The following is a 26426-nucleotide window of genomic DNA, read 5'->3' on the forward strand; positions in this document are numbered from 1 at the left end:
GGCCCAACTTAAGAATTTGGGTCTGATTTATCTGTTAGACTCCAGTTTTACACTGGTGTAAGTCAGGCTCTGCGTTCTGACCCTGACATGCATAAAACTATTAGCTAGGCTAGAGACCCAGTGCACAGCACAGCTAATTGATATGCAGAGAGAGGTGCAGTCTGGACACTAAGAGCCAGGAACTCCTGCATTCTAGTCCTGATTCTAGCACTGATTCATAAGTGCCTTTGTGCAAGTCATTAGCTCCTCATCTGCAAAATGAGGATCTTAATGATTCCCTATTTAATGCCTAGAAAGTGCTTTGAAGAAGAAAATAATTAAGTATTGTGTCACGGTGTGAGTACATCCCAACCCCATGTTGGGGTGGGACAAGGGCATCACAGCCCTGTGGCTAAGTCCACCTGCCCACCCTTGGCCTCAGGGCAGTCTTGCCTAGTGGTCTGAGTCAATATGGCTGCCATCCCTCCCTGGGCTATGTGGCCTAGTGGCCAGAATCAGTATGGCTGCCCTTTCTTGCAGGGCTACACGGCTTAACAGTCAGAGCCAATATAGATGTCCTCTCTTGCAGGGCCATGTGGCCTACAGCCAGAGACAAAATAGGTGCAGTTTAATGGCCGTAGGGGCGATAGGCCACCACAGAGGAGGGAATGGGGGCTGCGGTAGGAGGACCCGGGCCCTCCCTACTCCACCACGTCCCAGCCGAGGGCCCTGTCAGCAGCGAGTGAACGTGTCACTGGGTCAGCAGAGATCCTACTGAAACACACTGACATATCACTCAGTTCTACAACTGGATCAATGCATAATCCCCTGGGCTACTTCCTACTCTGTCTCCCAATGCGGAGGCCCAGTTATCTCCGTGGTCTCCTGGTTCCTCGGCCTGTGCAATTGTCTGCGGCTCCCCTCCCCGTTGAGCATCCTCAGGTAGCCAGATACAAGCCTGCATCTCGGTGGGTCTGGCTTCTGCAATCGGGGGCTTCAGCAGCTCCTGGGCAGGAGCCGAGAACTTGTGTCCTCCCTCCTCAGCAATCAGCCTTAGCTGAGCTGAGCTGCTCCCTTTTATACTGGTATTCTGGTTGGAGCGTGCCCAGAAGGGGCAAGGGGGCATGGCTTCCTAAGCCCACCATGTGGAATTAACCCTTCCCTGTCCAGTGTGGGATGTGTACATCCTGTCACATACTAGTAGAAGCAGTAAAGACCACAAAACTTTTTCAAATCACTAGGTCTTGCCCTCAGAAATGGGTAGTAAGCTTGCATAAAATCTAATTGTTGCCAACAGCCCAATGAGCTCTGTGCTTGACCCTTGAGAAATCATCTGCATACTTCTTGTCTAACCCCTGGATCCAAAGTAGGCATCATTTCCCACATGCACTGAAAAGAGCATTCAAATATAAAACACTGCTGAACATTTAATTCTATATTATAATTGGGGAAATAAGAAGCAGAAGCACTTGCAACTACCACCATTAGTCAGCCAGAATCCTGAGTGCTCAGTATCTCCTAGGATTTGACCTGCAATATTTTATACATTCACATAACTGGTCTGAGGAAAGGGGGAGTCCAAGAGAACCCTTAAGAAGAACCTTTAGCAGGGAAGGCAAAACAGTCCCACCATAAAGCAGATGAAAGCAGCACCAAATGACAGAGAGGAATAGAAGAGACTAGTTTGGGGGCAATATTGGCATGGGAAACGTAACGCAATAAATAAATTTTATATCATTATTTACCATTTAAAGAAAGACACAATATTCTGAAATAGGCTGAAAGTGACTCCACTCTATGTGGCTCAGTGCCACATCCCAGACTGTTGAGTACTGAAGTCATTCCCAGCACATACAAGAATTATGTCCTGTATTTGAATCCCAGTGCTGTGTTTGTTCAGTGATGTTCACGCTCTGCAGTGCAGACGTCAGCATTGATCCCAAGTACAAACCATGGTTAAAGTACAGTGAAAGTTTTGTTATTGTCATTTTTTTTTCAGTTGGCTTGAATATGGATTGCTCTCCTAAGAGCATTCCAACAGGCTTTTCAAATAGATTTTGTTGTATAACTTAACTGAGAATATTGTCGGGGTCCTTTTATTACCATGGGAACAGAATCTGCCCTCGCTTATGCTGCTGTAATTCCAACTTCACTGTCTTCTCTGGAGTTACTCCAAATTTAAATTAGTGTGAGGGCAGAAACTCTCCCTTTATTATCTAGGTTTTCCACATGATCTGTGAGGTTTTTCTTTTTAATGTTATATTATATTATTTAATACTATAATTTTTCTTTTTTTTTTTTATTTAGGGAACCTACTTCATCAATGTGAGCTTCAGTAACTGGAAAGATAATGGAGAAAATAATTAAGCAATCAATTTGCAAACACCCAGAAGATAATAAGGTGATAAGTAACAGTTAGCATGGATTTGTCACGAACAAATCATGTCAAACAAAATAGCTTTCTTTGACAGGATAACAAGCCTTGTGGATGGGGGGAAGTAGTAGATGTAGTATATCTTGACTTTAGTAAGGCTTTTGATACTGTCTCACATGACCTTGTCAAACAAAATAGGGAAATACAGCTTAGATGGAGCCACTATACAGTGGGTGCATAAATGAGTGGAAAACATTCACAGACAGTAGTTATCAATGGTTCACAGGCAAACAGGAAAGGAATATCAAGTGGGGTCCCCCAGAGATCAGTTCTGGGTCTGATTCTGTTCAATATCTTCATCAGTGATTTAGATAATGGCATAGAGAGTACAGTTATAAAGTTTATGGACAATACCAAGCTAGGAGGGGTTGCAAGTGGTTTGGAGTATAGGATTAAAATTCAAAATAATCTGGACAAACTGGATAAATGGTCTGATGAAATTCAATAAGGACAAATGCAAAGTACTCCATTTAGGAAGGAACAATCAGTTGCACTGCACGCATACAAAATGGAAAAGGACTGCTTAGGAAGGAGTACTATGGAAAGGGATCTGGGTATCAGTGGATCACTGGCTAAATATGAGTCAACAATGTAACACGGTTGCAAAAAAAGCAAACATCATTCTGGGATGAATTAGCAGGAATGTTGTAAGCAAGACAAGAAATAATTCTTCTGCTCTACTTCGCACTAATTAGACCTCAACTACAGTATTGTGTCTAGGTCTGGGTGCCACATTTCAGGAAAGATGTGGACAAATTGGAGATTTTTCAGAGCAGGTTAGATAAACACCTCTCAGGGACGGTCTGAATAATACTTAGTCCTGCCACGAGTGCAGGGAATGGACTAGATGACCTCTCGAGGTCCCTTCCAATCCTACAATTCCGATTCTTTTCATTCCCACCTTTCTCCATTGGTTGGTTCAATTTACAATACTGAATCACAAATAAAGCTAGCATCAGTGCTACTTATTACCCAGGGCCAACAAGATGTACTTAAAAGGTGTAGGCATACACCTACCTTTGTACATGCTCCCAATGTCCTAGTCTTTACATCAAGATTGGATGTCTTTCTAAAAGATATGCTTTTGCTCAGCCAGAAGTTATGGGTTTGATGCAGGAGTCTCTGGTGCTATGCAGGAGGTCAGACTACATGAACATATGGTCTCTTCTAGCTTTACAAACCTATGAGTCCATGAACCACTTTGCAAAAAAATACATTGTCATGTGACTAGAGAACCCATGAATATGGACAGTAACTGACATACTGCCTTCTTGAATATGCATTTGATACACAGTGTTAACAAAATTAAGTATGCCATCTAAAGAAAATACAGCAACCATGAAACATTAATCAATGCTCATTAATAGGAACAGGAAAAACATTTGAAGATGATTTCACAAAGGCAGTCTTTGCAGGGTTTGGTCTCATATCTTGTTTATAACGTCTTGTTCATCTCTAAAGCACAAAAAACTTCCAGAATGACCCATGAGAAGATACTGCTTGAAGATTCCACTTCTCTTGTTCTACTTTACATTCTGGTGCTTTACAGGCTACAGATAAAGTACATGGAAGGCCCTAATTGTGTCCCTCCACTGCAGAGCATGCAGCTTTTCTTCCTAAAAGATTGAGTAATGAAGTGCATCACAATGGGATTCTCCTTATAAGGGATGCTGGAGTTTCAGAATACCTGGTGTCCAACAGATTTGCACACTAAATTCTTACTCCAATATTTATGGTAGCTTTCCATGTACATTCAAATTTATGGAGCTTAGCTAGTGTTTAGACTCCTCTCAATTTACATGCAATTCCTGAATTGATTCTTACGACGCTATCTTGCCCTTAGTCACTTCAAAATTTCAGCTTATTACCTTTTGGTCAAAAATGCTCTGGTTTCAAGCCTTAATACTAGATAAAGGCCTATGGTGAAATTCTGTGCCCACTGAAGTCAATGGGAGCTTTTCCAATGACTTCAATAGAGCCAGGATTTCACCTTTAAACTTGCTCCCACTGAAGAGCAAAACCCCCACTGGGCTTCCATAGGAAGTTAAAATGTCCTTCAGTCATCAAGATAATTACGTGTTCTAGAGCCCAAGCTTGACTCATGCTGGTGAGCTGTACTCACACAAGGAGTCCCACTGTTACTAGTGAACTATTTGTGCGTAAGTCACACGAACACGCTTTATAAGTTTGAGTCACACGTTTGCTAGCTACACAATCAATTAAAATGCAACAATAATGACTGAAAAAAACAGCCTTATATTGAGAAAAAAAAAGATAAACAGAGCATGAAGTATGATAAAAAATCTCTAGGGTCTGGCACTATTTTTCACTTAAGTCAATGACAGATTTGCTATTGATTTCAATGGGAGCATGACCGGCCCACAAAAATCAGAGTTCCACTGTCACATTTATAAGGTCAGTTTTAGGATTCTGCTCTGTTGATGACGCATTAGCCTGAACAGAATTTAGCTCATTCTGTCAGCATTGTGTTGGCTGTGCAGTGCTAACAGAAAGGGAGATGGAAGTAACTAAAAATCAATATAATCAATCAAAAATCAAACTATCCATAGGGAGAAGATGTGTTGAGTAAAAAGGCCACCTTCTCCAGCCACTTTTCAGAGAAGAACCACACTTTAAGTACAGCTTAAGAAGCGCATAGGACCTTGTTCAGTCCCTCTACACAGGGGTAATTTCATCCACAGAGTGCACACAACATGTCTGAATCTGGAGTTCCCTTCAATTTAACCTGAAGAAAAATATAGCTGCAAAGATATGGTAGGTTAAACTATGTAGTTACAATGCTTGAGAGTGAGAGGAACCTTAACTCTTTGAACTCCTCATGAAGTTATGCAGCAGTGTTAAAAATATCAGGAATTAATTAGAGGGCCAGTTTCAGTGCAGCTGTTTAAGTGATCAATCACATGCCTGCTTTTCCTCCTACTGCGCTGTTTACAAGAAAGAGGATGGAAAAAACATGCACCTAAACTGGTTCATCTAGAATAGGCATTTACCAGACATTCTCTTTAATGTCTTTTGCTTCAAAGAAGTGAAAACAAATAAAAGAGAATAAGAATTGCAAATGGTTGCTCAGGATAAAAACAGATGTGTGAGAAATTAGACAGAATATTAAAAGGGCAGGAAAGATCCCAGTGTGCAGAATCTAGCCCGAGGTTTGGATGCATCATCTTAAATGGGGGAAGATTTAACACCCCTATGCACTACTGGTATACCAATCTGAGCTGTCCTTTATTTTCTTCGGGTAATAAAAGGCAAGAATCAGAGAAGCAGTACAAGTCCGACCTCCTCTGAACTGCGGGTTTCTGTCCAGATTAAAGTTTTGATTTTTTGCAGCGGGTTACATTCCCATTACCATTCAAGAAAAGCCTTTATTTGAGAAATCTCTGTCAGGGGTCTCTAACCCCATTTCTTTATGTTCTTGGAACAAAAAGGGGCAACTTTATGATAGAAGAGCTGCAGCTGTAACTCAGGCTAAGAGTACGTCTACACTACAGGATTATTCCAATTTTACATAAACCGGTTTTGTAAAACAGATTGTATAAAGTCGAGTGCAGGCAGCCACACTAAGCACATTAATTCAGCGGTGTGCGTCCATGTACCGAGGCTAGCGTCGATTTCTGGAACGTTGCACTGTGGGTAGCTATCCCATTCTTTGGCTTTCCATTACGCTTGTCTGCTGTGGCCTCTGTCTATCATAGCCTGGAGATTTTTTCAAATGCTTTCTCATTTCGTCTTTTGTAACGGAGCTGTGATAGAACAGATTTGTCTCCCCATACAGCGATCAGATCCAGTATCTCCCATACGGTCCAAGCTGGAGATCTTTTTGGATTTGGGACTGCATCGCCACCCGTGCTGATCAGAGCTCCACGCTGGGCAAACAGGAAATGAAATTCAAAAGTTCACAGGGCTTTTCCTGTCTACCTGGCCACTGCATCCGAATTCAGATTGCTTTCCAGAGCGGTCACAATGGTGGACTGTGGGATACCACCCGGAGGCCAATACCGTCGATTTGCAGCCATACTAACCCTAATCCAATATGGTAATACCGATTTCAGTGCTACTCCTCTCATTGGGGAGGAGTACAGAAACCGGTTTAAAGAGCCCTTTATATCAATATAAAGGGCCTCGTTGTGTGGACAGGTGCAGCGTTAAATTGGCTTAACGCTGCTAAAATCGGTTTAAACGCGTAGTGTAGACCAGGCCTAAGTCTGCATGTTTTCTGACCTACCAGTGCAACATTTTCCTGCCTCTCAGCCTGCCATTTATTTATTTAAAAAAAACCCAAAAAACAAACAAACACAAACGCTATCCAGGGAAATGTCTAAACTTCAGATTTAGATTTTGTAATAAGTCTCATGATCCATGACGGAGCATTGCCCACTGGTTAAACTGGCCAAGCCAGTTTGAACATGTTACCCTTGGTCTATAAATTGAAAAGACCAAAGGAAAAATGTGACCTATTAAACATTTTGTATTAAGACTAATGATCCAATACTAATAATGTTAAATCAATGTTAATATTCCCTACAATTAAACAGATACTTATATTTAATTGTAAATGAATTATTTGGAAGGTGTGGTTTCTATAAAGTCTCAAGTCACGTTACTATGTCAGATAGATGATGTCATATCAACTGAAGTTAAAATTCTGATACTCTGCCAGTTGGAGCTGTAATATTAAATGAAGGCATAATGAGCTTTCTGCTCCAAATTGGAAACAAAAGAGCAGTTTATTTAAAAGCAGGCTCTCGAGGTCAAAAGAAATTTACTAGTGTCTAATTCAAGATAAAATTACTATCTTATCACACTAGTAACTTTCAGACTGTACTTGCACAGCACACAAATCGAATGCAGGACACTGCATATCATTACCATATTATACTGGATAAAGACAGACATAAAAAGACCTCAGAATAATGAGATTCCACCCACTGGAATTTGTTTTACAGGTTTTTTTGACTTATGTATCATTTTCCAAATTCAGAGCACATTATATAGTCTTTGAAACTGCAACCCCAATGAAAAACAAAAGCTAGCAGAATGTTAGTGTTACCCTTTTTACATGAGGAGAAATCATTTAGGTTATTGTCTAACCCTACGATCAGTCTGCCCTGACGTTTTCGGAGCTCCAGGGCTCAACCCTGTGATATGCAAAGTACTCTCAAATTCCCTTGTCAAATTACAATATACAGACAGCAATGCTGAACTTGCTACAGGCCACACACACACAAAAAAAAAAAAAAATCAACAATTGTAATTCACAGGTGGGAATAAGTCTCAGATTTCTTGTCTCCGAGCTCTGGGCCTTACCCAAGAGACCAACCTTCCTCCTAATAAAGAAATGACACAATAATTCCCTGATCCAACAAACATTTAAGCATATGCTTAACCACAGTGAGACAATGTACAAGTGTTAAAGTTAAGCATATGATTAAGTTCTTAGCTGGACTGAGACCTATCTAAATGGTATGCCTGATCTTAGCAGAAACAAATTATATTATAGTTGGGAGACAGTGTGACCTGATGGATAGCGTGGACTTGGGACTCACGAGATCCAGGTATTATTCCAGTTTCTACTACTGGCCCTGGTGACCTTGGGCAAGTCATTGCACTGCTGTGCCTCAGTTTCCCCATCTGTAAAACAAGGGTGATGATATTGACCTTCTTTGTAAAGACATTTGAGCTCTACTGATGAAAAGCGATATATCAGAGCTAGGTATTATTTATCCTTATTTTTCTGAAATATCCTCAACAAATTTTTGTATGTCAAAAGAAGCAAGAAGGTTTCTGTAATCAGAATTGCTGTAACAGTATTCTTATTCCTTACCCTGCCCCTCACCGGGCAAAATGTCATTATATTACAATAATAATAAGATGCAGCTTCATTTTGTATAGCATCTTTCAGACAAGCTGTGTCCCAAAATGTTTTATAATGCTAATGACAGTTACAAAGAGACAATCAAAAAGAAAGGAGAAAAATTAAAAGGGTGACAAGACACGGTTTCAATAATTACCTAAAAATTTAATGGGATGTCAATGACGTATAGAGCTACAGACAGACTGGTCCTGATGGAAGGAGCCATAGAGATGAATGCTCCTACCAAATGTGGCAAAACTGTGTGGAAGCTAGTGATAGCTGAGCAGAGGGAGCAGGGAAGGGAGGAGAGATTGAGTAAAAGAAGGATCCATGTGGTAGGTTGGAGACAGTCCATGGAGGGTACTAAAAACAAGAACCACCAAATGGAATGAATATGGAGCTAGTGGAGTCCTTTCAGAATGTGGGAAACCAGGGGAAGTTAATAAGTGGAGCCCTGCAAATCTGTGGATATCTGCTTATATCCACAGACCATTTTTGCAGATGGCAGAGCAGATGCAGATATAACTTATCTATCTACGCAGGGCTCTATTAATAAGAATTTGAGCGTCAACTTTTTTTAAATGCTCAGGTTATTTTGATCGCTTTACAGATAATTTTGGGGTAAAATGTATCTTTTCTTGGAGGGTAAAAGCTTCTTTGAAAAGCATTACGATTTTGTGATTTGACAAGATTTGCTGGACACACAGAGTGGTGCTATTTCTGATCACTTGTGTGGTACCATTATTCTAAACATCTACCCTACAGTACATACATGTACAAATATGTTTGTACAATCTGCCATGCCAACTCTAGATAGATACTTATTTTTCATTAAAGATAAAAGCACAGGTAAGTCTAAAATGCTTTCACATGAATCCAGAACTTCTAATAACTTAGCAGATCAAAACATATCACAGATGAAAACTTGCTAAATACAAGTCAAGCTATAGTCAGCACCAGAATTAGGATATTCACAATGGAAGGAGCACATTATTAATAGAAAAAATTATAGCATTGATCCAGCTGGCATTTAAATCAATGGTAAAATTCCCATTCATTGAAGTTGGTTACTGGACTGCCCTTAGAGACTCTTGATAATTAAGCAGCAAAGAATCCTGTGGCACCTTATAGACTAACAGACGTTTTGGAGCATGAGCTTTCGTGGGTGAATACCCACTTCCTCAGATGCATGTAATGGAAATATCCAGGGGCAGGTATATATATGTGTGCTAGCAAGCAAGCTAGAGATAACGAGGTCAGTTCAATCAGGGAGGATGAGGCCCTGTTCTAGCAGTTGAGGTGTGAAAACCAAGAGAGGAGAAACTGGTTCTGTAATTGGCAAGCCATTCACAGTCTTTGTTCAATCCTGAGCTGATGGTGTCAAATTTGCAGATGAACTGAAGCTCAGCAGTTTCTCTTTGAAGTCTGGTCCTGAAGTTTTTTTGCTGCAGGATGGCCACCTTAAGGTCTGCTATAGTGTGGCCAGGGAGGTTGAAGTGCTCTCCTACAGGTTTTTGTATATTGCCATTCCTAATGTCTGATTTGTGTCCATTTATCCTTTTCCGTAGAGACTGTCCAGTTTGGCCGATGTACATAGCAGAGGGGCATTGCTGGCATATGATGGCGTATATTACATTGGTGGATGTGCAGGTGAATGAACCAGTGATGGTGTGGCTGATCTGGTTAGGTCCTGTGATGGTGTCGCTGGTGTAGATATGTGGGCAGAGTTGGCATCGAGGTTTGTTGCATGGATTGGTTCCTGAGCTAGAGTTATTATGGTGTGGTGTGCAGTTACTGGTGAGAATATGTTTCAGGTTGGCAGGTTGTCTGTGGGCAAGGATTGGCCTGCCACCCAAGGCCTGTGAAAGTGTGGGATCATTGTCCAGGATGGGTTGTAGATCCTTGATGATGCGTTGGAGGGGTTTTAGCTGGGGGCTGTATGTGATGGCCAGTGGAGTCCTGTTGGTTTCTCTCTTGGGTTTGTCTTGCAGTAGGAGGCTTCTGGGTACACGTCTGGCTCTGTTGATCTGTTTCCTTATTTCCTCGTGCAGATATTGTAGTTTTGAGAATGCTTGGTGGAGGTTTTGTAAGTGTTGGTCTCTGTCTGAGGGGTCAGAGCAGATGCGGTTGTACCTCAGTGCTTGGCTGTAGACAATGGATCGTGTGATGTGCCCGGGATGGAAGCTGGAGGCATGATGCCACAGCACAACTGGCTGCTGAGCTCTGTGCCTTTATACTTACAAACAACTATTTCAAATTTGATGACAATATATATCTCCAGATCAGTGGCACTGCTATGGGCACCCGCATGGCCCCACAATATGCCAATATCTTCATGGCCGACCTGGAACAACGCTTCCTCAGCTCTCGTCCACTCACACCCCTTCTCTATCTACGCTACATTGATGACATCTTCATCATCTGGACCCATGGGAAGGAGACTCTGGAAAAATTCCACCATGATTTCAACAGCTTCCACCCCACCATCAACCTCAGCCTGGACCAATCTACAAGGGAGGTCCACTTTCTTGACACCACGGTGCAAATAAGTGATGGTCACATTAACACCACCCTATATCGAAAACCCACCGACCGCTATGCCTACCTTCATGCCTCCAGCTTCCATCCCGGGCACATCACACGATCCATTGTCTACAGCCAAGCACTGAGGTACAACCGCATCTGCTCTGACCCCTCAGACAGAGACCAACACCTACAAAACCTCCACCAAGCATTCTCAAAACTACAATATCCGCACGAGGAAATAAGGAAACAGATCAACAGAGCCAGACGTGTACCCAGAAGCCTCCTACTGCAAGACAAACCCAAGAGAGAAACCAACAGGACTCCACTGGCCATCACATACAGCCCCCAGCTAAAACCCCTCCAACGCATCATCAAGGATCTACAACCCATCCTGGACAATGATCCCACACTTTCACAGGCCTTGGGTGGCAGGCCAATCCTTGCCCACAGACAACCTGCCAACCTGAAACATATTCTCACCAGTAACTGCACACCACACCATAATAACTCTAGCTCAGGAACCAATCCATGCAACAAACCTCGATGCCAACTCTGCCCACATATCTACACCAGCGACACCATCACAGGACCTAACCAGATCAGCCACACCATCACTGGTTCATTCACCTGCACATCCACCAATGTAATATACGCCATCATATGCCAGCAATGCCCCTCTGCTATGTACATCGGCCAAACTGGACAGTCTCTACGGAAAAGGATAAATGGACACAAATCAGACATTAGGAATGGCAATATACAAAAACCTGTAGGAGAGCACTTCAACCTCCCTGGCCACACTATAGCAGACCTTAAGGTGGCCATCCTGCAGCAAAAAAACTTCAGGACCAGACTTCAAAGAGAAACTGCTGAGCTTCAGTTCATCTGCAAATTTGACACCATCAGCTCAGGATTGAACAAAGACTGTGAATGGCTTGCCAATTACAGAACCAGTTTCTCCTCTCTTGGTTTTCACACCTCAACTGCTAGAACAGGGCCTCATCCTCCCTGATTGAACTGACCTCGTTATCTCTAGCTTGCTTGCTAGCACACATATATATACCTGCCCCTGGATATTTCCATTACATGCATCTGAGGAAGTGGGTATTCACCCACGAAAGCTCATGCTCCAAAACGTCTGTTAGTCTATAAGGTGCCACAGGATTCTTTGCTGCTTTTACAGATCCAGACTAACACGGCTACCCTCTGATACTTGATAATTAAGGTTTCTTTTGACTGCCAGGTGCAGCTCTTAAAGCCTTATATTCATATGTTTCATAGTGTATGAATAAAAGACAATAGCAAATACCACTATATCCCCTGTAATTAAAGCAATTTGGTGCATAAAGTACCAAGTACCAAAAACTAGTAATCATCTTGAGCTCATTAATTTACAAAGCTCTGGGCATTTGCCAGTCACTGCAGTTCTGATCAAGCCCTATTCCTGCTTATTCCACACAATCCCAACTAATCCAGTAAAAGACATTTTCAAAATTAGCTAGAAAATATATTCACACACATACTGCATTATTAGAAATGGTAAAAAATAATTAATCATAGATGATTAAGATTGGACGAGACCTCAGGAGGTCATCTAGTCCAACGTCCTGCTCAAAGCAGGATCAACACCAACTAAATCATCCCAGCCAGGGCTTTGTCAAGCTGGGCCTTAAAAACCTCTAAGGATGGAGATTCCACCACCTCCCTAGGTAACCCATTCCAGTGCTTCACCACCCTCCCAGTGAAATAGTTTTTGCTAATATCCAATCTAGACCTTCCCCACTGCAGCTTGAGACCACTGCTCCTTGTTCTGTCATCTGCCACCACTGAGAACAGCCGAGCTCCATCCTCTTTGGAACCCCCCCTTCAGGTAGTTGAAGGCTGCTATCAAATCCCCCCTCACTCTTCTCTTTTTCAGACTAAATAAGCCCAGTTCCCTCAGCCTCTCCTCGTAAGTCATGTGCCCCAGTCCCCTAATCATTTTTGTTGCCCTCCAATACCAAATTCCTCATGGTGGGGGAAAGAACTTGCGTTGCTTACCTCTTCTTTCATTTAAACTTCTAAACACCAAGAGTGAGGCTTTCCAGTCACATACCCTGTCTTGAACCACAAGTGGTATCACTAAAGGGTTAACCTCTTAATCTTCCCCCTCTCTTATTGTAATAAGAAAGTACTCATTTCAGTAAAAGAGCATATCAGTTCCAGCACTGTAAGATCACTCCATTTCTGTTCTCCCTCCCCATCACTCTGCCACATGGATCTCAATCGCAGAGGTCAAGTGATACAAGCCAAGCACAATCCTCTGCCCAATTATCTAGCCAATACTATCCAAAGGTCCTTGTCAGTTTTACTGTAAGCTCTTCCTAATTCTGAACTACTAATGAAATTATTTGTTTGTTCTTAAAATAAAACTAGCATAACTGTTATTTATACTACTATAGCACTAGGAGCCCCAGTCGTGGCCCAGGACCCCATTGTGCTAAGTGCAGAACAAAAAGATAGTTCCCCCTCCAAAGAGCTTACAGTATAAATGTAAGACAAGAGCCAGCAGATAGAAAGACAGACAGACCAACAAGGGAATACAAGAAAACAATATGGATATTGGGCGGCATGATAGGCTGTGGTCCCAGCTACCAGCAGCCTCACCATTAAAAAACGTGAAGTCTAAATACGGTTGTTGACCCTGTCACAAATGGTTTACAACAAACACAGCTTCAGAAGTGCAGGACAACTACATATTGCTGTACTAGAGAAGTGCAGGAAATCAGAAGCCATAAATAAAATGATGCCTGGATTACTGTATCACCCGGTGGCACACCATGGTAATGAAGAATGGCAGGTATATCATTACAGACTTGCTTTTAATGGCCACTGATGTAAACATGCCAGAGAGGAAGCCTGATGGAATCTCACAGTTTTATTCATCTATTCTGTCAATCTTAGTTCTTTTAATCACTTTTTTAAAATTGCACATGGCCATATAGTTATCTTTTTTACCATATTAAAGCATATTGACGGGTCACACTTAAAACAGCCTTTTTTTTTTTTTAAACCAATTCCAGAAATTCCCCATTCCATGAATAGCTAGTATCTCTCCAACTGGCAAAACCTTTCAAACTTTAGAAGTGAGACTTTTGAAGTGAGACTTTTGTACATACCACATGGTCCCTGGTTTAAATACTAACACATTGGAAGGTTGTATTTTTGCTAAAACAATCACACTTTCACCATCCATACACATATTTATGGCAGCATAAATCACCAAGTGTTCAAAGAAACAGCTCCAAGGAAATATGATCACCACAGCAAGCAGCAGTGAAAAAGAATGTGGGTGGTGATTTTATTGTCACTTAGAAACAGGAGGTCTGCAATAAACCTTAGAAAATTATGTCTTGGAACTACAAAAGCCAAAAAAATCTCCACCATTCTAAGCAGGCAAGAATTAAGTGCTCAAATAACAATGTCAATTATGAATACAAATGGATCAAGATTTGATACAGACACTGAACGTTTAAAATGCTGAACTTTATATTAAATCATTATTCAGTACTCACATTGCAAACTAGGGCCTGAATCTGCAGTTCTTTCTCAAAACTCTGCCATGGGAGCCAACAAATATCTTGGTTAAATGAAGAACACAGGATCTGACCTCTTTTATATATTTATAAAATATGGTTAAACTTTATAGATTGAAATATTTAACATTAATATATTATTAATATAATAACTACTAGTACATAATAATTAGTAATAAAATAGAATTGATCAAAACATTTTGACTGAAAAAATAAAAAACCTTTCCCATAAAAAAATATAATTTAATTGAAATCAAATTTTTCTGTGGAAAAATGTTGATTTCAACAAAAATGTTCTGTTTTCCAGAAAATTTGAAATAAAGATTTCATTTTGAACTGACATTTCAAAATAAGATGGACATTTTTGTTTCATTTCAACTTAAACTTTTTTTTTTCTTCAGTTTTTGGACCTAAAAAATCATTTTCCATTCTTTCCCTTTTGTCCTTCCTTCTCCCCTTTTTTCCCCCAGTGGAAAAGAAGTGTCTGAAAAACACTTACTGTTTTACAACCAGGAAAAGTAAAAATATATTTTCCAACCTGTTCCCCCTTTTTTCAGTGGAAAAAAACAACAACAAAGTTTTCAGTCAAAAATTTTTGAAGGGACTTTATCCCCTCACAAAATTTTGCATTTTCTAGCCAGTTCAATAAAATAAAAATAGTGATGAATAATTCCCCTGAAGTAAATGGGAGTAAGATGTTACTTACAGTAAGTAAAAGTATCAGAATCTGAACCTAAGTTATTACTGAGCCATATTGGTCTCTTACAGGAGAGGGGAGGGATAGCTCAGTGGTTTGAGCATTGGCCTGCTTAAACCCACAGTTGTGAGTTCAATTCTTGAGGGGGCTATTTAGATATCTGGGGCAAAAATCTCTCTGAGCAGGGGTTTAGACAAAATAACCTCTTCAGGTCCCTTTCAACTTTGATATGCTATGATTGAATAAAATTCTCATTAGAACAAGGACAGACTGTGGCATATCACATATAGCCATATGGGATAAGAATAGAAAATATATTAGGTCTCTTCTTGTTCCTCAGGAAGTTCAAGATTTGTAATGTCACATTTAGACTTAAGTCAGTCTCAGACTAATGAAAAACTATCTAAATGGACACATTGTGTTTAACTGTTGCCTGGTTTTTCAGCATAAAAGCTGTAAAGCCATGCACAATGCTATGCAAACTGCAGAGTCCCCGGGCACAAATTGAATGCAAATACAGCGTGAGTCTTATGGATACCCACGTCCAAAGAGTTTCAGATGGTCTACTACAGGGGTAGTTGACAAGCGGGTCAACTCCAGACCATGAAATCTTTTTATTTACTTATTATTATCATTATTGCTATTGTGGTTTGAAAAATGTTCCTCTGGAGTCTGGACCTTGATAAAAAATAATTGACTTCCCTCATCTACTAAATAGGATACTTCTATATGGATGACCAATCCTGGGTTGTCTCTTGTGACATCAGAAATATGGTCACTTAATAGTTAAATTAGCTTGGTAAAATGCTGCAGTACACTTGGGGCGGTCTCAAGGCAGGTGGTCTTTGAAATAGGCTTCACTGTATTTTTCTATAAGGTACATGCTAACAAAGGGCTCTGTGATAAATAATAAACTTCACCAAATAAAACCTCACAACAAAGAGCAAGTATACAAAAATATCAACATTGAAAAGACCAGCAGTATTGCAACCCACATGCATTCAGAATCCATAAGTCAGGCCCTACAAAATCATGAGATTTTAAATAGTACAAAATTTTGCATTCTTTTCATTTTCCTTCAGGGTGTTGTCCTTTGGGATGGACATTTTCAAGCTTTTCTTCACAACTTTTCTTCACAACAATCGTATAGAAAAACTGAGATTCCTGTACAATCACGTCTGCACTACCGCTTAAGTCAATGTAACTTAGATCACTCAGAGGGGTGAAAACGCCACCTCACTGAGCGACAGAAGTTACATCGACTCAAAGCAGTGTCCACACCATGCTATGTCGGTGAGAGTCACTCTCCCATCAGCATAGTGTGTCTTCACTGGATGTGCTACAGTGGTGCAGCTGCGCCAACGTAGCACCATAGTGTAGACTAGCCCTGAGAAGAAGTTCAACATCTATAATTACTGATGGTCATTCTACAATAGACATTAGCTGGCTAAGGATTACATTTCAAAACTTCTTATTTTTAGGGAAAGACCCAATCAGGAGTAAGAAAATCTAAAGTTTACATCTTAAAAACAGTATAAACAAACATGCACCACAGTATATTTGAAAGGATTAAGAAGTTTGGCATAGGCAGGCTAAACATGTAATTAAAAAGAATTTAATGGCAAGGTAAGCTGCCATAATTACATTGCGACTTTTCTAATATTAACAAAGCTACTTTTAAAGTCTTTTAAAAGCTGTAAAGGCCAGTCAATTGAAAAAAGAATGGAAAAAACAAACAAACAAATTCTTACTTATCATTGAACAGAGCCCAATATAATTAAAATGAAGCTGACACAAAAGCATAGCCTTCCTCAAAAACACACTGTAGTTTTCTCTTTTTCAAAACATCCACCCTCTTCCCATTCAAATCCCTTGTGTACTTTTCCTATGAAGCACTGCAATGATTATCCAATAAATAATGTTATTTAGTTTACATATAAAGCCATTCAACAGTAACCAGCATGAAATATGGGATTTAAATAACATTTACAACCTAGCCTGCACTGGAAAACTAAGCTCTCCATAGCCTGCTGCTGTCCCGCTTTGCTTCTCCTCGCCCAACATTGTCCAATGTCAATTCTGTGGTGCCCTTGATTTAACTTTTAAACCACTAGTCCTGCAAACACATAATACCTTGTTTACAACCATGAATATTCCTACTGATAACTGTAAACTCCTTGGGATGGTGAGCATAGCCAAATTCACCAGTGGTGTAAGCTTACCATGCCACTCTAAATTCAATAGACTGGCACCAGCTTATTCCAGCACTGAATTTGGCCCAAGTCTTTTAGTTGTCTGGAAAGCACTAAGAACACTTATTGTGCTAAATAGATAATAAAAACAAATAGCGATATTTCTATGAAATGAGTTATACAAGCTGACAATAAATAAAGACTTTAAATGGGCAAGCTACTTTTTACATTAATTCTTTGGTTCACTGGCCACTGTTTAATTTTGAAGGCTATGTTAACAAAAAACATCAAAGGAAAATATCTTCTCTTTACTAAATATTTAAGACCACAAACATTTATTAATGCTTTTGAAACTTTCCCCTCATATCATAACTACCTCATAACTCACCATAAAATTAAGAAACGAATCAAAACAGGCAATATAAAGCATATTTTTGCTACCTTATGGAACCTCCACAGATCATGAAGTCTGTTAAACATCTCTTTTGACAGCAAATGTATTTAAACATTCACCACATATCAGTTTTAAATTAGAATATATAACCAAACATAGCAGTATAGAGATGTGTAGATTTTAATAAGAGCTAGACCTGAAATTCCATTCATTCTTATGTCAAAATCACCTTCCCCTCCTCATTTGTACTGTTTAAGAAAAACAGAAACATACAATTATTTTATTTTTACTTGTTATTTAGATTTATAGAGTTATCAGAAGCTCTAAGCATTTAAACAAATTTTAAAATACCATCTCATACAAGACAGTTAACGATAACAAATCCAGTCTAAATAAACCACTCTCATGTAGTAAAACAAACAAACTGATAGCCCACCACATATTATCAAATGATATCCTTTTCAAATCAGCATGTGTCAAATAGTTGCATTGTTTCATTCATAATTGCCTCATATGTAAAATATATAATTATGTTGTATCACAAATTGGCCACAAGAGTGTGTATTTGTTTCTGTTTGCCACACTTAGAGACACTCCAAAGCAGTACACCACATGTACAGGTCCAAATTGTTTGGGAATATAGGGTGAAATACCAGATCCACTGAAGTCAATAGGAGTTTTGGCATTAACTTCAATGGAGTCAGGAGGTTTACCAAAAGTGCTGACATATTGTAAAATTAAAAGTACAAAGATTTCAAAAGTTTTAAAGACCCAAGCTGGTCACCTCTGTTCATGTGAGTGCTATTTTAGGATGCAAATTGTACACATTCTTATATTAAAAATTTGCCAGAACAAAGAAAACACAAATATCTGATCTAAAATAAAATAGCCAAAGGGTGCAATTCTACTTGTAATACTTCCAATGACTCAGTTTAAATTGAAATTAATTCTTTTAATTCAGGCAGTAAAACCGATATTTTAAAGAAAAAAAACTTAATTGGATGACTTAGAACTACTCAGTATTCACAAATTTTCAGTGCAAAGTGTCAAAACTTGGATTTATACAAAATGTATTTCATTTTTTCCCCCACACAAGATCGTTTTCAGGTGACTGAAAGCTTTCTGGATGCCATTATCCAAAGTTCCAAAAACCAAGTGCAAAGATGTACTATTTTCCAAATAAAGGCCCTAACGTTGTAACTGGATCTGTATTTACTGAGCCTCACGGACTTCAATTTAGCCTCCCCTATACAAGACACAAACCACACAGAGTTTGACCCAAAATTACAGTATGAACTCTTTATTATTGGAAAATAAGACACTCAAATTGTGGTATGTTAGTGCAACAATTTCCAATGAACCGCTTTAAAGCAGTAAATGAGGAATATGTAATGCTGGAAGAGAACAAGCATTAAAAAGTTATCAGTACGGTAGTATTCAAGAAAAAAAATCATAAATATTTTAACATGATCAAGGGGCTTATTTTACAAGTTCCAATTCACAGGCTAAACAAGAAGACTGGAGCGTGCAAGTTTAGTTTAACTAGAAAAGGAAAAATGTTAAACTGTCCTTCCAGTACTGCAAGCACCAATAACCAAACCTAGTAAAAAATAAAGATCACGGGAATCCAGCCTTGCTCTCCTTTGAATGCAAAAAGCCAGGAAAATTCATGAACTTTAGATTTCAAGAATCTTATTTTTCACTTCAGTGCAGTAGAGAAGGTTTCCAGATTTGAAACCTTCAGTTTGTTAACCAGTTCTCTTCTTCAGCACAGTGATTAATTACACATCTTAGTTCACAAATGCCATTGTCAGAACAAAACCCATGTCATTTTATAAATTGTCTGCTTTGGAAATACTTACCCTTTATGCTGCCAGCATTTTCCCAATCTAACACGTTCAGAATGGGAGGGCATCATTCAACATTCATGGCAGCTAATCGGTAAAATGCATGCAGTACAACTGTTCTTTATGACATTTTTCCTTTGTACTACTGTTAGCTAGCATACGAATAATAATAAAAGAGAAGCAGTAGACAGACTAATTAAATGCCTGTCACCAAATTCTGACAAGACTTGCACTTCATCTAAATCTATTCAAGACAGCAGGTTGAGAAGGGTATAGCAAAGGGCAGAATTTGATCCCTGGAATTTAAATATAATGCAGAATGGTTTCTGTGAGGCTTGGATGCATATGAAAGAGGAAAAAAGTGAAAATATGACATTTATTTATAATTGACCTATATCCCTCCCAATTTCTTCAGTGCAAACTCCCATTTAATTTAATGGGAATTGACTTTTGTTTATTTTGAAATGCTGCTGATGGAGCAGAAAGCTAGAAAGTTTATATCCATACCTTAGATCAATTCAAGGCTACTGCTTAATATTCCAAGTGTTCCAATTCAGCAGATTTTAAAATCTTCAGGTGAGGAAGCTGACGGAGGCATGTGAGCTGTATTGTAATAGAAATAAATATTAATACCAAAAAATGCTATTTCAGTGAATTCAGATACTCACAGTGAAGCAGGATGTTAACCTTGTATAGTTTCAAAACAGAAATTGCAACACCAATTATAAGGAACCTGTGCTTACTGCAAAATTCTTCAAGGGAAATGGTGACTTCAGTACAAGAGAGGGCTATTGTTATTATTAGTTATCTGTATAACTGTAGCAGCTAGGAGCCCTAGTCATTGTGCTAAGCACTGTACAACTACTGAACAAAAATACAGTTCACTGTATGTTCCTCCAACATGTAGATACGGCAAAGTATTTAAAAGGCTCGTGGTGCTATGTTGTCCATAATGAAATAACACCATTTACCGATTTGTATATCTGCTGCATACAAATGAAAACCTCAGCACTTCCATGTTAATAATATGAAAAAATGTATTAGATACAACAAAATAAACACAAATAAAATGAATAAGGTTACTTACCTGGGACATCTAAAAATAACATCTCCTATGATGAAAATAGGGTGTATTTAATCTTAAGAATCAAATTCTTTCTACCCATTTGAGAAGCACACCAAACATTACATAGACCATAGTAAATGAGATAGAGAAAATTCTAAGGAAGAGTTCATATGAGCTCTACTACTACTCTAAAAGGAAAAACCAGTAAGTTGTATTAATGTGAAAACATGAATTCTCCAAAAAGTCATATAGGAAAAGGTCATTCAAACTAAAAGAAAAGCGATGAACGATGGAGACAAAAACACCAACAAAACAAGTAAGAAATATTTTGTGTTAATATGCTATAGTGCTGCTACTCTACTTTGATTACAGTATAGGACAATATTGTCTAACATGGAAATCTATGCACAATATAATGATTTATAAAGTACTCGTACAGCCTATGCACTGTCTTCTTGGCTTTCCACTTTGTAAACAAGTCACTATTACAGATGACCATTGTATAAAATAATAGTCTTAACTGATGTCCACCACCCCTAAGATTCACCAAAGTGTTGGTCAATGAGGAGGTGGATTTCATGTTAATTAAATATATCTTACAGAATCCTAAAAATGCATTAAATCTTACCAAAATATAAGGTATGGTAATTCATTCTTTGGATCTTCTCGAAGCAGTTCACTGAGGGCCAGATCCTGCTCTCATATCACTTTACTCACATAAATCATCCCACTGTCTATCCATATGAGCAAAACAACCTGACAGGATCATGTTTAAGGAATTTTTGTTACTTATATATGGTGCATTGCACTAACCAAATACAATGTGTTAGTGGTAATTATGATTTAAAGCTGACGAACAAGAGCCAGGGGTCAGCTCACTGGTGGTTCTGCCCTTGTACAGCCTTTCACAGTAATAGAATGGGATTATAATTTACAAAGTGTGGTGATTATTTTTCGTGCATTAAACTTATTCTTAATTCACCGTTTGATCAAACCAATTTTCATTTTGTTGTTGATGTTCTTGCCCATTCCAACTCACTTGTACTATTGCCTGAAAATAAAATGGAAAGATATCTATTTTTATGGCAAAATTCTGCTCTCAGATTGAGGGCTCCAACTTTCTACTCTCCCTGACTGCATGGAATGTTCTTTGACATCAATGTAGAATAATGAACACATAGAAGGAGCAGAATATCAGAGTCAAGAGCCATCATGTGAACATTAGTTAATAATACTGACTGATCAGCTTAATTGATAACCAAAGTTTCACACATTTCACATAAGAACATGTCCTCTACTTTAACAGAGCAAAAGGGAAGAGCTCCCCTCATGCAGTCTGTGTAAATATAGGTTAAAAAAAACCATCAGAAATAAAGGGGCCAAATTCTGCCCTGATTTCTGCCTCAAAAAACCCCACATAGGGTTTGACTGAATGACAAGTCTGTGTAGAAACTGTTTCAGGATGTTTGAATACTCAATTTTATCTAAGACAAAATAAGATATGCTGCTCCTCTATTTATTAATAAATAAATATTAACCCACAGACATAAGAAACACACTTGAGCAATACTTCTTTCAATCCACAGTAGCAGAGTCAGATTATTAGGTACTTATTAACAAGATATTTCACGGACTTACACATAACTTACAAACACTACTGACAAGAAATATTACACGGATAAGTGATTTCTAATCAGCTCACTCCCCTGTGTTTTTTAAAATGCTAATGAGTGCTGTGTACTGATTGATGGGCAGGAATACCTGCATGTATATTTCAGTTGTTCTGTTTTAAACCTGCTTTTTAGGTCTTGGACAAGGATAAATAACATTAAATTTCTATACTAGAAATGATGAAAAATCAATGAATTTTAGAGGCCTAAAATCAGTGGAGTTACTCCAGTTTTACATCCGTGTAACATAGTGGTGAAGCAGGCCTTATTATATATATGTGCCCATCCATATTTATTTCTAATGGAATCCAACCAGTAGAATCTAGGTGCCAAATGTAATTTCTATAGCAATAAAATTTTAAGAATGAAATACAGTTGTGAAGAAACTGCAGTAATAACTGATGAGACCCTCATGATGTACATATTAAAATTTGCCAATAATTTCAACAGAAGAATGTGATACGGAGTTGTATGATCATGATTTTGTAAGTATGTGTGTATATATTGGAACCAACCCTGCCCACTGGGGTTTGCTCTATAGAGAATAAAAATAAAAATTAAGACCTTGATCATGCAAAGAGATCCATGTGTGCATAAAAATTTGCTCACATAATCTCTTTGCAAGATTGGGGCCTAAGATATTGTGACGTTGACAAACATATATGTAGTGATGTTGGCATATAGGTCCTATTCCTGAAAACTGATATTCTTACAAGTAGTCCCACTGACAGACTACTTGCATGTGTAAGGCGTGCAGAATTGTCAATATACTTTATTAAGAATTTGCTATCTAGGAAAAACATGAAAAGAAGTAAAATTAATGCATTAGAATATTTTGTTAATTAATTATAAAGGCAAGCTGTTTAATTTATTTTGTTCTATAGGTCATTCATTACAATAGCAATATTTACATTATTATAATTGAGACTGTCAATTTTCTGTTCTAAACTATTTTTGCTTCAGAGAAAGTATAATTTACCAGTCAAAATATAAAATTTGAACTGTATGCAGTTTAGAATACAAAATCTCATCTCAGAAAGGAATTTAAATTTATATATATTCAAGCACTAAACATCATTTGGATATTTTTAAGTAAAAAAAGCCATCAATCAAAAATATAGGTTCAGAATATTTTTTCAGCAGTGCTGTAATTGCAGAAAGGTCTCCATTTCAATATGAGAGTTTGAAGGCCATAAATCCATATAGCAGACTAATTCCTTTTGCTATTTTTGAAAATAAAATGTAAAGGACTTGATTTTCATAATTAGACACACAATTACATATGCAGTTACCTGCCTAATACACATGCACAATATAATTGTGTATATGAATTCAATAATAAATGGTCAGTTGAATCTGCACACTCAATTGCAGTAAATGCATAGACAAATTAGTCACGCATTTTTTCAGCATAATTGCGTATGTTTAATTTTGTACATCAGGTCCCAAATCACTAAGAGCTAATTCTTGCTCTCTTTAAAGGCAGTGGCAAAACTGCCATTGATTTAAATGGAAGCAAAATCAGGTGTTAAGATGTCTTATTTTATAAACAAGTTAATGTTCATTAAATTAAAGGGAAAGCATTGTCAATATTTTTAGAGATCTTTCACTGCTTCACAAGTATGCACCTGCAAGAATCTGATTCATAGTCTATCTAATGTATTGGATGAATGAGTTTCTAAAGAAGTCTTGGCACAACACACCATTAAAACCAAAAAAAATCACTGTAATACATTCACTAAACTGTATCCACAATGACTGTACAGATCATAATAGAGCAGAGAGACCATTATGGGCTGAAGCTCACATGTTCAATAAAGTAAACACTACCAACAAGGCTGCAAGAATTCACCCACATTACCATACTCTGAAGGGATTCCATAACCTAATACAAGTTTCCGAAATCATAGTATTCTTTATTGAATAGGGCCCCATTAGTCTAATTACCTTCTTAGACATTTCTAAATAGGTCTTGACACAAATTCTACAAGAATTCATTAGTACTATATAGTAATTTAAATGTATTTTAAAAGATATGTAATTACATATTTCTAGTGTAAAAGGGATATGGAGTAAATTATTATTTCAATGAGAAAACTGTTTAATTATATAGTACTAAATAAATATAATGGAGATTTTTAAAAATTGTATTTACATAAACATTCCTTAGAAAGCATACCTGGAATATATTAAATATAAATAACTTCTCTAATTAGTGCAATGTACAATTAATATATCTGGGAAAGTCAGGAAACAAACAATTAAGGTTCCTTGAGTGTAGTCATTTCCAATTTTTTTAACTGTGCAATCATAACATTGGATTAATGATGTTTTCTGCATTTAATTTCCATGTGTTTATTTTTTAGAAAGAAGAAAAGATGCCTCTTTGCTACCTTAAGGTAACATAGGTCCTCAAAGGGACAGATATGTAAAGACTTTGGGGAACCTAAAGATGAGACTAGGCACGTAGAGGATTTTCAAAAGCACCTAGGCACCTAATTCTCAAGCCTTTAAAGGAGTATAAGTTTATATCTCTATGACATACATTGACAAATGCAGATTTCTGAAAGAACACACACACACTGCCTCTCTTCTGAAGTGTAAACACTCATGAGGGAGAAATCCTGAATCTACTGAAGCCAATGGTAAAACTTCTAGAGACATCAACAGAGCCAGGATTTCACCTTCAGACTAAGTGAAATGTTATATTCCATATGTACAATAATTAGTTTTCAATCATTCAGACTTTATGAATAGCCAACCCATTTTTTTCAAATATGTTGTGGCAATACTCTTCACTGAGGAACAATTATGTTCAAAATTTCAAAGTTTGGGTATTTTTGAGTTGGCTGTATGGAAAAAAAGGTGATGGTTATTTTTTTAAGAAGGTGGAGAAATGTGTGGATTTTATATAACCTAAACTTTTTGTCAGTTATTTCATATCTATGTGTATGTTTTCATTTCCGGGAGGGAATTCAAGGGCTGAAAAGCTTTATTCAGATATAAACTAACAAACAAAAAAAAACATCTTTGACTAGAGACTAATATGAACAATTTGAGTCCAAAGGATAAGCTTTCCAGAGAGTTGAATATATGAAAACAGGTTACAATTGAAACTATTTTTCCATCATTATAGCTTTCTCTACCAAATGCTCACTATAATATCTATTTACAAAGCACAAAGTGATAATCAATTCAGATGGTTTCACTGGGTTTTGTTCAATTCGCACAGCAATATGAATTAAAGCTAGGAAGGATTCTTACTCTGATATTTGTAAATTCACATTGAAGCATAGTTTCCGCAGTTGACCAGTAACAACACATTTGGCTGCACTATGTTTTCTGTTAGAAGCAAAAATACCGACTCCCTCACACACACCCCCTTAAAAAAAAACTGACATCGTTGCAGCGAAATCCCTAGTCGGCAGGAATTAACTTATTTTTTTGGCTCTGAAGTTCATAAACCAAACTAATTTGTATTTTCCCAATTATAAGAGCCACTGAAGGTCCCAAGAGGAGAAAAATTGTGTATTTCCAACCCGTTAAGCTTCCCAACCCCTTGGACTATTAAACGACAATGAACTACTGATGTGTGGTGTGAAAAGCAGACAAGAGGGAAAATACAGCTCCTGAGATGAACTTGAAAGTGATAAAAAATTACCCAAGCATTTTATTTGTTGCTGCTTTGGAAACTATCTGGGACGCAGCATGCCTCCAGGGCCCTCTCAGACTGCATGTGCACCATTCTCTCCAGTTGAACTTCCTTTCCTTTGTGCTCGGGTAAATACTGGGAAGATTTACTCACCAGAGCAATGCACCAAGTCCACCCTCCAGCCAGCCGCCCCATCCCACGAATGCACAACGCAGCCACACAGACTGCGCAATGCAACAGTCCTGCTATGGAACGCTCGGCCTGCCAGGGCCCCAGCCTCTCAGCACCTTCAGCCAATCAGAAGGCCGGGGACCAAGCTAGGTTGCAAGTGTGCTTTTTAATTGGCTAGTCAATTAGCGTGGCTGCCCGATCAGCTGTGAAATATAGTCGCTCGGCCAGCTTAGCAGCTTGTCATTTGCCTATGCGGGCAGGAGGGGCTTGGAGAGACAGTCCTGCTGGGAATCAGTCGTTTTGGAGGGACTTACCTGTTGCCAGAGCTATCCGGCTCAGCTCCAGGAG

General features: G+C 38.4%; 1 protein-coding gene across 4 annotated transcripts in view; it reads right to left on the bottom strand.

Annotated features, from left to right (window-relative positions):
- Positions 1-26426, bottom strand: part of LYPD6 (LY6/PLAUR domain containing 6) — a 143681-nt gene that overhangs the window by 42221 nt on the left and 75034 nt on the right. For 3 of the 4 annotated variants that reach the window (XM_050969365.1, XM_050969366.1, XM_050969364.1), the window contains one exon: positions 20027-20122. The gene's annotated coding sequence lies outside the window, so the exon portion shown is untranslated. Of the gene's footprint in view, positions 1-20026; positions 20123-26060; positions 26153-26426 lie in introns of those variants that run through there. The other variant, XM_050969363.1, reaches the window with a different exon arrangement.

The sequence above is a fragment of the Gopherus flavomarginatus genome, chromosome 10 (genome assembly GCF_025201925.1).
Source record: "Gopherus flavomarginatus isolate rGopFla2 chromosome 10, rGopFla2.mat.asm, whole genome shotgun sequence".
NCBI lineage: Eukaryota > Metazoa > Chordata > Testudines > Testudinidae > Gopherus > Gopherus flavomarginatus.